The 11116-nt window shown below is 41.1% G+C and overlaps 2 long non-coding RNA genes across 3 annotated transcripts; both read left to right on the forward strand.

Moving 5' to 3' along the window:
* Window positions 1-670: 670 nt before the first annotated feature.
* LOC146690016 (uncharacterized) lies at window positions 671-4285 on the forward strand. 2 transcript variants are annotated; one of them, XR_014915532.1, is made up of 3 exons: window positions 671-1790; window positions 2159-2223; window positions 2706-4285. It is a non-coding gene; the product is annotated as an uncharacterized LOC146690016 (long non-coding RNA). The 2 variants fall into 2 exon arrangements; XR_014915531.1 differs by lacking the exon at window positions 2159-2223 and having other exon boundaries at window positions 671-1854.
* Window positions 4286-5471: 1186 nt separating this feature from the next.
* On the forward strand, window positions 5472-10652 carry LOC146690017 (uncharacterized). The gene is made up of 2 exons (XR_014915530.1): window positions 5472-8530; window positions 10527-10652. It is a non-coding gene; the product is annotated as an uncharacterized LOC146690017 (long non-coding RNA).
* The last annotated feature ends 464 nt before the right edge of the window (window positions 10653-11116 follow it).

The following is an 11116-nucleotide window of genomic DNA, read 5'->3' on the forward strand; positions in this document are numbered from 1 at the left end:
TAATATAAATATGCTGCATATGTGTATAGTGCGTTCATGTGTGTGTGCGCTGCGTGGTGACGTAGGCGCGTGCATGTGTGCCCCGGTCACAGCTCCTTTCAGCATGGCCGGAGGTAAGTCACTGCCACTTTGCTCTCAGCTAATTAAAGTTTGTTCAGATCCCAAGCTGCAATGTGAATACAGCCAAACCGCCGCGTTTTTGTTTGTCATTAAGAGACTCATTCGGGATAAGTTTTGTGGAGGGCGGAGTTCACTAATATACGCTTATGAGTTTTAGCCGAGAACGCAGCTAAAATGCTAGCATGCTAAGTTAGCCTGATTGCTAGCGGCTACTCGCGGCAGTCTTTTTTTAACAGCATGCACTCTTTTTTCCTTCGTCAGGAGAGGTGTACTGGCAGTCGCGTGACACACACAGATCAGACACATATTTCTGTGTTGCAGGTATGGAGATGTTCTTATGTTTTGGAGATGCTGTCTTTCAGTCATTGTTTTTATAAGTACAGTGTTGTACTGCCTGTTAGATGGCGGTTATTAATATAATTGTACTGAAGTATAATGTTTGAACTATAAGTACCAGAATATTGGGTCCTGGTTATTGAATTGTATTTATCTGACTGTTTATTTGTTTTTGAATTATTTTGTTTATTGTTCTTATAAGTTGTTTTTGATGTTTTTTTCAGTGACATATTATTTATTTTGTGCTTTTTGTTTTTGAGAGCTTAAGTTAATGTTTTAAAACAATTTGTTGTATTTGATTCATTATATTATTGTAGTGTTAATGAAGCTGCAGACACAGCTGCTTTCAGCATGGCCGGAGGAGAGGTGTACTGGCAGTCGCGTGACACACACAGATCAGACACATGTTTCTGTGTTGCAGATGTGCAGTAAAGAGCCAAAGACCCAGTACTGTCTCCTGCCTCTTACTTTCACGCCAGAACACAACGCAAGAACAACAGGCGTAACACATGAACGGGTTACACATACTGAGGTGAGTTGTTGAGGATATGTCGAGCTGTTGATAAGCACGGCTGTTTTTGTGCTCTTATATACTGTTAGCCTGTTTTGCTGGCGTTAGTGAAGCTGTTTTCAACTGGATGTAACATTGTTGAACTCTGATGATTAATGAATAAACTCTCGATGTGACGACGTGAGCATGTAATTGTAACCCTGTGTTCATTTAGTCGTTTGATACCGTTTAATATCCAGTACATCTATTGGGTGTTTTATAACATGCCCTGGAATCATTTTAAGTTTTACAATGCCGGTGATTTACGACTCTTTCGCGACAGTCAACTGTGGCGTAAACTCTGGCGGGTCTCAGAGCTAGCTTATGTGAGCCAGCAGTGACATCTATACATGCAGTAGCCTTAAAATACTGATTATTTATTCTCCTGCTAGGTAAGAATTTGTGTTTTATACGTTTATTGTCACATTGTGCGCCATGTTATTGTTTCGGTGAAATGAATTTCTACAATGGCGGACTTAGACAAAATAGTGTTACTGTTAATTTGACTCTCTGCAGTGTTTAAATGCTTACATATACACACACAGTTACTGTCCCGCCACACGTAGGACTCAGTTCTGCTTCTATGCCCCATCTTTGTTTACTCTTTCCCACCCAACAAGTGCATAAATAAGATGTTAAAAACGTCATCATCATATCAAACATGATCGATTTGGGGGGAGTTTGTTTGGCACATGCTGACTGCATCCTAATTATAACCAGAAGAGGAGGCGAGAGCAGAGAACGAGAGTGCAGCAGTTTGGTCAAAGGAACAGGTGAAGAAGAGGTGAGCATCCAAGAGACGAGCAAGAGGACAGTTTCAAAGCAGACATTATGGCACAATAAAAGCTGTAAGAGCAGAGATTCATTCATATCTTTACTATTTTTCTTTAGCTTCTACTCCCGCTGCTTACAATAAATCTGAGATAAAGAACAAACAAGAACAACTCACATGGCATTGATTGTTTAGTTCAGTGTCACTCTGTGATTGTTTGACATTTCATATAAATGTGACTCTAAAATATAGTCAATAATATTAAAAAGTTGCTGTTACTGAGTGAAACTTGAAGGATTATGATAAACTTCAGTTCTTACTGAATCTGTAACATTGCTTTTTTTTAAATTGTTAAATGACTTTTGTGTCACTGTGCACAGTGAAAAGCTCACCTGATGTAGTGGTGAGGCCATGTTCACCACTAGATGGAGACAACCTGGCACAGGTATTTTCTATACACTAAATTTCACACTGAAAAGCCTTGGTGGGAATTGTTGTTTCATAGAAAGTAAAGGAAAACGCTCATACTCTCTCCCGCACTCGATATATGATCCATTGTTGATCTGCACGCAGCTGTTGTCACAAATGTGGCACTCGCTTACGTCACTGTCATGAGACATTCTCGCAAAAAAAAAATCACGGTTTTAGTAACGCAGTGTTCCTACGGGAAAGTAACAGTAATCTAATTACCGTTTTTGCAATAGTAATCCCTTACTTTACTCGTTATTTGGAAAAAAGTAATCGGATTACAGTAACGCGTTACTGCCCATCTCTGGACGTCATCATCCCGTAAGCCAATTAGGTTGTCACTAGGGATGGGTATCGTTTAGGTTAGGTTAGCAGTGCTTAAACAATGGAAAAAACACAAACTTTGTCCAAAAACCTCTCATGTTTAGCTGTTTTCCACTTTTTCTTTTGTCATTTTAGCTTTTTTGGCCAGGATGAAGGGAGCATCTGCCATCAAACAAGAAGACAGCTGCATGTAACTACGACGGTGTTTGCTACTTCACCTTACATGCATTAATGTAATAACGTGGTTAGCCTACTCAACGTAAATTACACACGAACAACATTAAGCTCCTCGCCCAGAGAAGAACGGCTGCTGCTGCATCATCATCCGTCATCATTTCCGCTACACTGGCAGGGCTAGGGGCCAGGACTCTCGTCTTCGGGTTCTTGGGGGATGTTGCTAACTCCGGGTCTGATAACAGGCACCACAGCCGCAGTAGATGTGCTTGGTGTGAGGTCTTGCAGCAAGCTATCAAATATGGTGCATTTCTCGGCTTTTAAAAAAACGCTATGCGTCGCCAGGTTCGTCGTCAGATTCGAGATGTTACCTCCTTTGCACAGTATCACCTTAAAGCACTTGTTGCAGGCTGCTGAGTTTGCATCTTTTGCTGTGAAATACAGCCAGACTTTGACCGCTTCGCCTTGGGCATTTTTAATCTGTAGCTCTGCTCTAAAAGAACGTACGTACCTGGGCCCGCCTACTATCCTCGGAAAGGTAAAATGATTGGCTAGAATCCAAAGTGTATGATATCTCAGGGGAAAAAAAGCACCGAAATAAAGCACCGAAATGTGCGCTGCTTTTCGGTCTGTTTACTACCGTTTATGTCAGAACCAGTACCATAACGGCACCGGATACCGGTACCCATCCCTAGTTGTCACATGACATTTGTGGACCCCGGTATTTTTTTAGTTGGACAATTTATCAGTAAAGTTTCAATCTCTGACATTACCCCTAGACTAGACCGGCTGCACCACACAGACACTGCAAACCTCATCTCTGAAGAAAAACCACAAGAACAACATCCAAAAGAAAGAAAACATACCTTAGAAACATGCCGGGTTAGAGGAGACGGCAGCACTGCAGAGGTGAGGACAGGCATCTGTTTGAAATAGACAAAACAGTAAACATAGTCATACAGACTCAGAGACGCTTTCCATCCAATCTGTCTAAGTTTGAGCTGTTTTACAGTGAAGAATGGGCAAATAATTCAGTCTCTAGATGTGCAAAGCTGGTAGAGACGTACTCCAAAAGACCTGCAGGTGTAACTGGAGCAAAATGTGGCTCTATGAAGAGCAGGGGGTGAATAGAAAAGAATGACACACTTTTCCAAATTTCATTTGCTTAGAATTTTGACAACCATGTATTATTTTCATGCCACTTCACAATTATGTGCTACTTTGTGTTAATCTACCATTGAAACTGTCAATAAAAACATCTTTTGTTTGTGGTTGTAAGGTGACAAAATGTGCACAAGTTCAAGGACTATGAATGCTATTTCAAGGGACTGTAATGTTAAATCACCCCCCATGCACACATCAGTGCACATGCATGTACACATATGCAGAGTTACATTATCAAAGAAGCTAAAAAAACAAGCTCTGCTTTAACTTTTAACTAAAAAAAAGACTGCAAACTTTAGGAACAATATGGAATGAGTGATAATGTCATCATTCCATGAATTGAAAAAATTTGTTTCACCTTAAATCTTTTTTTCTTTTCTTAATTGCAAAAACTGTAAATTTGGCTCAAGGGGACCTGAAAGCCAGGAGACAATTTATTGACTTTGCCCACAATCTTATGAAGAAAAAGATTTCCATTAAATATTAATAGAGCAAAATCTCTCTCTCTTAAGTATTTGCACCTAACCACGTCCTAACCTAGCAGTCATATACAGCTATTAATTAATCCTGCATTTTTTTTGTCAAAGACATTTCTCACCATGAAATTACCCGATTCAAAACATGAACACTGTTAGCCTTTGCAGTAATTTCCATAGCTTAGTACTGCAAAATCAACAGTAAAAAACTCTAAAGGATGTTAGCAGTTTAGTACTGTAATTTGCATGTAATTGTGGGAAAATTCCATGAGATTACACTATTTTTACGGTAACTCACCGTACTCATGGAAACAGCTGTAAAATACAGCAAATGTAACAATTGGTGATGTTACTGAGATTATACTATTACACCATCTGGATTTCTGTTGTTTTCTACTGTAGATCTAAGAGTAATTACTTAAATCCTCATTCAGTTGTTTTTATTTGTTTGCTTCTTTTTTCTTGCTTTGTTTGTTGGGTTTTTTCCTTCCTGGTCTGAGGGATAGGGGTTCTAAGTGTTGTGGGTAGGGGATAAACTGCTGGAAGCAACTATAAGACATGTGAGTGTGTCATTAATCTGTATTCTGATATTTCAGTTTTAACAGTCACTGTGAAACTTGCTTGTTTGGCGTTTGACAATTCTGCGTGTATTTGCTTTTCTTTGTTGCTTCAACTCAATAAAAATATCTTTGAGAAAAAAAAATCCTCATTCAGAGTGTATTACTATAAAATGTGATTCACTGTGAAAGCAGTATAACATATAAACTACAATATACAGCATAATTTTTAACTTAAGGAGTAAGTTGCAGCCACACTAAAATTTAATTCCTTGAACTGAATGGAACCTCATATATTAATAAATGCATTTGTTTAGTCAAACAATGTGAAACATTAGTAATACTATTAATTAATAGTATACTTGTAAGGTTAGTATTGTGATAGAGTCGAGTATATTTAATTATACTCTTGTAGACATTATGACATTATGCTAGTACAATTATGGTGAACAAAAAGTACATCTAAAAGTTAATTTCAAGAATACTGTTATGTACTAAAACGGGGGCCAATATAGTCCCAAGAAGCATTATTAGTATACGTACTAGGTAAGATATACTTGGGAAATATAATTGAAGTATACTTATTTTTGTATGGCCAGCAACAAAAACTAATGGCTACATTTAGAGTAATGTTTAAAAATGACTTCATTTAGCAGGATGTTGCTTTTTTTCTCTTCTTATTCTTTCTTATACTGGACCTTCATTTGTTTTGTATAAGGTGGTACTTTTTAAGACACCTCTGCCTAACTACAGTGAACTGACCTAATAATATGCTCTGGTCGTCATTTTACACAAGGTGTCACATCCATGAAACCTACACCACTAACCAGCATCAGTCCTACAACTTCACTCTCAAAATTAATAAATTCTGGGACAAGCAGAAACTGTATTTTTAGCGGTGCATTTTGTTGCAGGCCAGACTGCTATTAAATGCTCTCCTAAAGAAATAATTCCTTTGTAGCACCACTTCGTCTTGGTTCAGAAGAGATGTCCTGATATACGTGATTGTTAGGTATTTTAGTACCATGGGAGCATTTACTGGATATTGTTTTATAGTGACATTATGCAGGAAAACTCTGTCATTCAATAAGGCCCCTTTGTTTTAGTTATTTTTCTCTTTGACCCAAGAATTGATGTGTGAGAATCACAGGCTGGTACAAGGTTGAAATACCACAGAGATCACTCCCTCAGCTACATTAGTTTCTTAATCTTTTAGGAGACGCCTGTTGAAGGCCAGATGGTTTGTTTCAGAATTCACTAATGAAAGAACTCTTTATTTCGTGCCTTGAAAATATGTCGCTGAGATAATCACAATTGTAGCTGAACTGATACACTATACAAAGGATGCTTCTTCACCCAAGGGCAGAAAGACGCTCCCTTATCTTGGTCTGTACTGGTTTAAACTGAGAATCTGCTGACTCATGAATTTGTCCCTCTATATAAACTGTTGTACTTGTGAATAAAGTTGAGTCAATTTGGGAAGACAACCTGAAGCAGTCTCTGTTTTCTTGTTCTCCCAAGCTGCTCCCGAGCTCGTACTAACACGCTGAATGGCATGCTTGAATATTACTTGAGAATATATTTGACTGTGTTACAGACTAAGGTACATTCTCTGCTGATAGACGTCCACGCCTCGGAGGAAGCCGATCCACGGATTAGGCCCTGGAAGCCGTTTCTTTCAATTTTGGTGTCAGAAGTGGGATCCTGACGAAGGTAGGCACTCGTCTTTTATTTTATAAGACTGTGTTATGCCTTTCTCAGTGATCCACATAGAAACGGGATACGCTGACGAGGCCTTCTTCAGTGGCCCACATAGTAACAAGTGGGATACGCTGAGGAGCCTTCTTTAGTGGCCCACATAGAAACACAGGAAGTTGCCTGTTGTTTTGTAAATTAAAGCAGAAAGGACACAGGAAGTTGCCTGTTGTCATAAACTAAGAAGTTGCTCACCAGCAGAAAGGACACAGGAAGTTGCCTGGGGTCATAAAACGAGAAGTTGCTCGTTAAAAAGTGAGAAGTTGCTCACTAAAAAGATAAAATTGCTAGCAAAAAATCAAGTAACCTCAGGTGTGCCACAGCAAAATAAAAACTAACTTAAATCCTTCAAGCGTCTAAACCCCTCTGGAAATCACTGACCATGGGTCAGAATAATTCAAAGACCTTAGACGGGTCCGATAAAAAATCAAAATTAACTGTAAAACCAGATACCACCACTTGGGTGGGCCTGATTATAGATATATATTATGTCAACGAATTCCAGGTGTGACTGAATCTCAGCTTATTGAAGAAGTAGAGGAACTAGACCCTAAAGATGACCAAGCAGCCAACACCACCTCGTTTTTGTGGATAAACGATGACAAAATCACAGCCTTTTTTCAAAATCTAAAGAAATTTCTGCTCACAATGTCTAGAGATAAAATCAAACGTTTCACACACTGCTGGACTAATGAGGCATGCACGCCTGAAGGAGGAAATGATCAGATTTTCATAACAACATTCTTAAACAATATTCATCCAGAATGTTCACAACTATTGAAGCTGACTGCCACTGATAATCTCTATGACATGAAGATAAAGAACTTTATCACACTTGTCAAAACAAAAGCTGGTGCAGATCTTTTCCCCAACAGCACGAAGGCTAAAAGTGTTAAGATGATGTTGAATTTTGATGTTGAAGGCTCAGAGGAAAGTGAAAAAATGATGTATGCAGGGGCCCCGCCCCCTCAACAAGCGCAGCAGGGAGATTTCAGAAGGAGAGATAGGAGTGGAGACGCATGTTTTTATTGTGGAAAAATAGGACACTGGAGGAGGGAATGCAAATCAGCAGCACGTAGGTCTCAACCACAAAACACAGGACCAGCTCCTGCCACTAGGCGTCAGCAGAGCTCTTCCAGACAAGGTAACTGGCAACGCAGACAGGAATCACATCAAAATAATGGCCCTTTTGCACTTAGGCAGCAACCTTATAATCCACATTTTAATCCCCACCCATATGATAACGAAAGACTGGACCGACAATAGGGAGGCCCAGGTGAAGACGAGGGACAGTGTGAAGCACTACACACGATGCTGCATTTGCAATTGTCCCGTAACACAGAAAGCTTGCCCACGTTAGATATAGAAATAGGTGAAAAGATTTATTCCTTTTTAGTTGACAGTGGAGCCACTAAAAGTTCACTGTCTGGAAAATTCTATAGTGGGCCTGTTTCCTCTGTGTGCATCAACACCATGGGAATAAACGGAACTCTAGTGCAATGCCCCAAAACTCATTCTCTAAAAACACGCTGGGGCCCAAAACCAGACGAAATTACATATCATCCATTCATAATTCTTCCAAACTCGCCTGTGAATCTATTAGGCAGAGATTTAATGGCAAAAATGAACTTGTGTATTTCATTTAACACAAAGGGTGAAATGTTTGCAGACACTGATAACAGCTATGTTTTCTCTGCCCTATGCACCGACACCATGGAGAAGGAACAGCCTCTGTGTCAGCTGGACGCCTCAGCAGAGAATGAACTCAATATCCATCTGACTGGTACCCCACGTCACACACTGTGCCAAACACGTGTACAGACACCACTACCAGGTAACCCCATGCCTGGAAGCCACATATTTGTTTCTCTCACACTGTTCAACAACATGATAACTGCTCACACCAGTGAAGGCCAAACAGTGGTTTTGTCGCATAACTCAGACATAGGCTATGACATTACTGCACCATGTCGACACATAGATCTAACCTACCCCATACACTGTACTATCTTTGCTGTCACATTGCCAGCTGAATATCAAAACATGACATTATGGTCAAGAGGTGAGAATGATGTAGGATTTATCGACTGTACACCTTATCATGCTCAGCTGAAAAACAACAAGCCGGTATATGTCAAGCAATATCCCATTTCCGCTGAAAAAGCCGCAGCCTTAGACATCATCATAGGAGATTTATTGACAGCTGGAGTAATAAAGCCCACAGTATCTCCATATAACACTCCTGTCAATCCTGTGCCAAAGCCTAACAAACCTGGCGTATGGCGTTTCACACAAGACTTAAGGCAAATTAATGCAGTCATTATGCCTCTGCCACCTCTTGTCCCAGATGTTCCCAGCATACTGACATCTATTCCAGCAACAGCCACACATTTTACTGTGGTGGATTTGTGCTCCGCCTTTTTCTCAGTACCTGTGCATGAGGACACACAGCCGATATTTGCTTTTACACATAGAGATAAGCAGTACACATGGACTCGCTTACCCCAAGGCATGTTAGACAGCCCTGCGGCTTTCTCAATGGTGGTACGTGCTACCCTGGACGGCTTCATTCCTCCAGAGGGCTGTACCTTGATCCAGTACGTGGATGATCTCCTCCTCTGTGCTGAAAGTGAAAAACTATGTCAAACTGCCACACATATGCTACTCCAGCACCTCCAACAGACTGGCCACAAAGCATCAGCAAAGAAAATGCAGTACTGTCAGACTTCTGTTCAATATTTGGGATTTACACTGTCTCACGGACAACGTTCCATGACTACAGACAGGGTCAAAGCTGTGACCTCTGTCCCTAAGCCCACTACACAGAAGGAAATGCTGTCTTTCCTAGGCATGGTGAACTATTGCAGACAGTGGATACCAGACTGTTCTTTTCATGACCACATTCTGCGTGAATGCTGCAAAAAAGACAAGCCTCCTCGAATACTGTGGTCAACAGAAATGACTGCCTCTTTCAATGCATTACAGGGAGCGCTGACCTCTGCCCCTTGTTTGGGTCTGCCTGACTACCACTTACCGTTCCACCTGTACGTCACAGAGAACGGCACAACCTGTGCAGGCGTATTGGCCCAAGAGCATGGCTGTGGCTACTGTCCAGTAGCCTTCTACTCAAAGGTGCTGCCAGCAGTAGTTCAGGGGATGCCGGCCTGCCTGAGAGCAGTAGCAGCTTGCTCTATCATGATAAGGGACTGCGAGAAGCTCACACTCTCACATGACACTATTCTACACACCAATCACCAGGTCACGACCATTCTAGCAAACATAACTACACAACACATGACCGCACAACGTCGCTCAGGTTATGAAGCTACACTGACTTCAACAGCAAATCTCACTATAAAAGCAAGCAGCACACCCAATTCGCCAGCACACTTACTCATTCGTATGCTGTGTTCCTCTGACCGACAGGATGGTTCAGACGACCCTGACGATCATGATTGTATGACACGTATACAGGAATCCACAGCACCACGCCCAGACTTAGAGCAGACACCAATACCAGACTCAGTCATTGTTTATGTGGACGGGTCCTGTTCAAAACCAAATGACAACTCATTTCTTTGTGGCTATTCGGTGGTGACATTGCCTGACATCATACTAGAGGCTCACTCATTACCATTTCACTCAGCACAAAAAGCAGAGCTCATGGCTTTAATACGCACCTGTGAGTTACATGTGGATAAGCGGGTAACAATTTACACTGATAGCCGTTATGCATTCGGTGTGGTGCATGACTTTGGCACATTGTGGAGACAGAGAGGCTTCACATCTGCTGATGGAAAATCGATCGCTAATTCTGATCTTGTTCAAAGACTTTTGCAGGCTATACAGCTGCCATCGGCAATTGCAGTTGTTAAAACGAAGGGGCACAGCACGGCTGACACAGACGAAGCAGTGGGAAATGCTCTTGCAGACGTAACCGCGAAAGCAGCTGCTGCCTCACAGCAACCACCCAGAAAGGAAGTATTATCTTTGCCTTTACAGCTGCCACTTGTCGCACTCCCAGACTATTTAGAAACAAATGTTGACCTAAAATTCATACAAGAGCAAGCCTCTGCCTTAGATTACACTTACTGGGAAAGTAATGATTGTACCTTAGATAACAGAGACGGCTTATACAAAAACCTTGAGGGTTTGATTGCCCTCCCATCTTCACTACTGCCAATCCTTGTCCGCCATTTTCACGGTGTGAGTCATGTCGGACAAAGAGGGGTAATAGGAGCAATAAAATCAAGATTTGTAATCGAGAAAACATCACACGCAGTAAAACGCATATTAGCAACCTGTCTAACATGTGCACGAACTAATGTAGGTAGCTCAAAAGCAAAACATCAGCATTTACCACAACCAGATTTCCCATTTCATACATTACAAATTGATTTTACACACATGCCAGCACAAG

Source organism: Copadichromis virginalis, linkage group LG16 (genome assembly GCF_057382275.1).
Source record: "Copadichromis virginalis isolate Kocher_CV1m ecotype Utaka linkage group LG16, C_Virginalis_male_GT1.1, whole genome shotgun sequence".
Lineage (NCBI taxonomy): Eukaryota > Metazoa > Chordata > Actinopteri > Cichliformes > Cichlidae > Copadichromis > Copadichromis virginalis.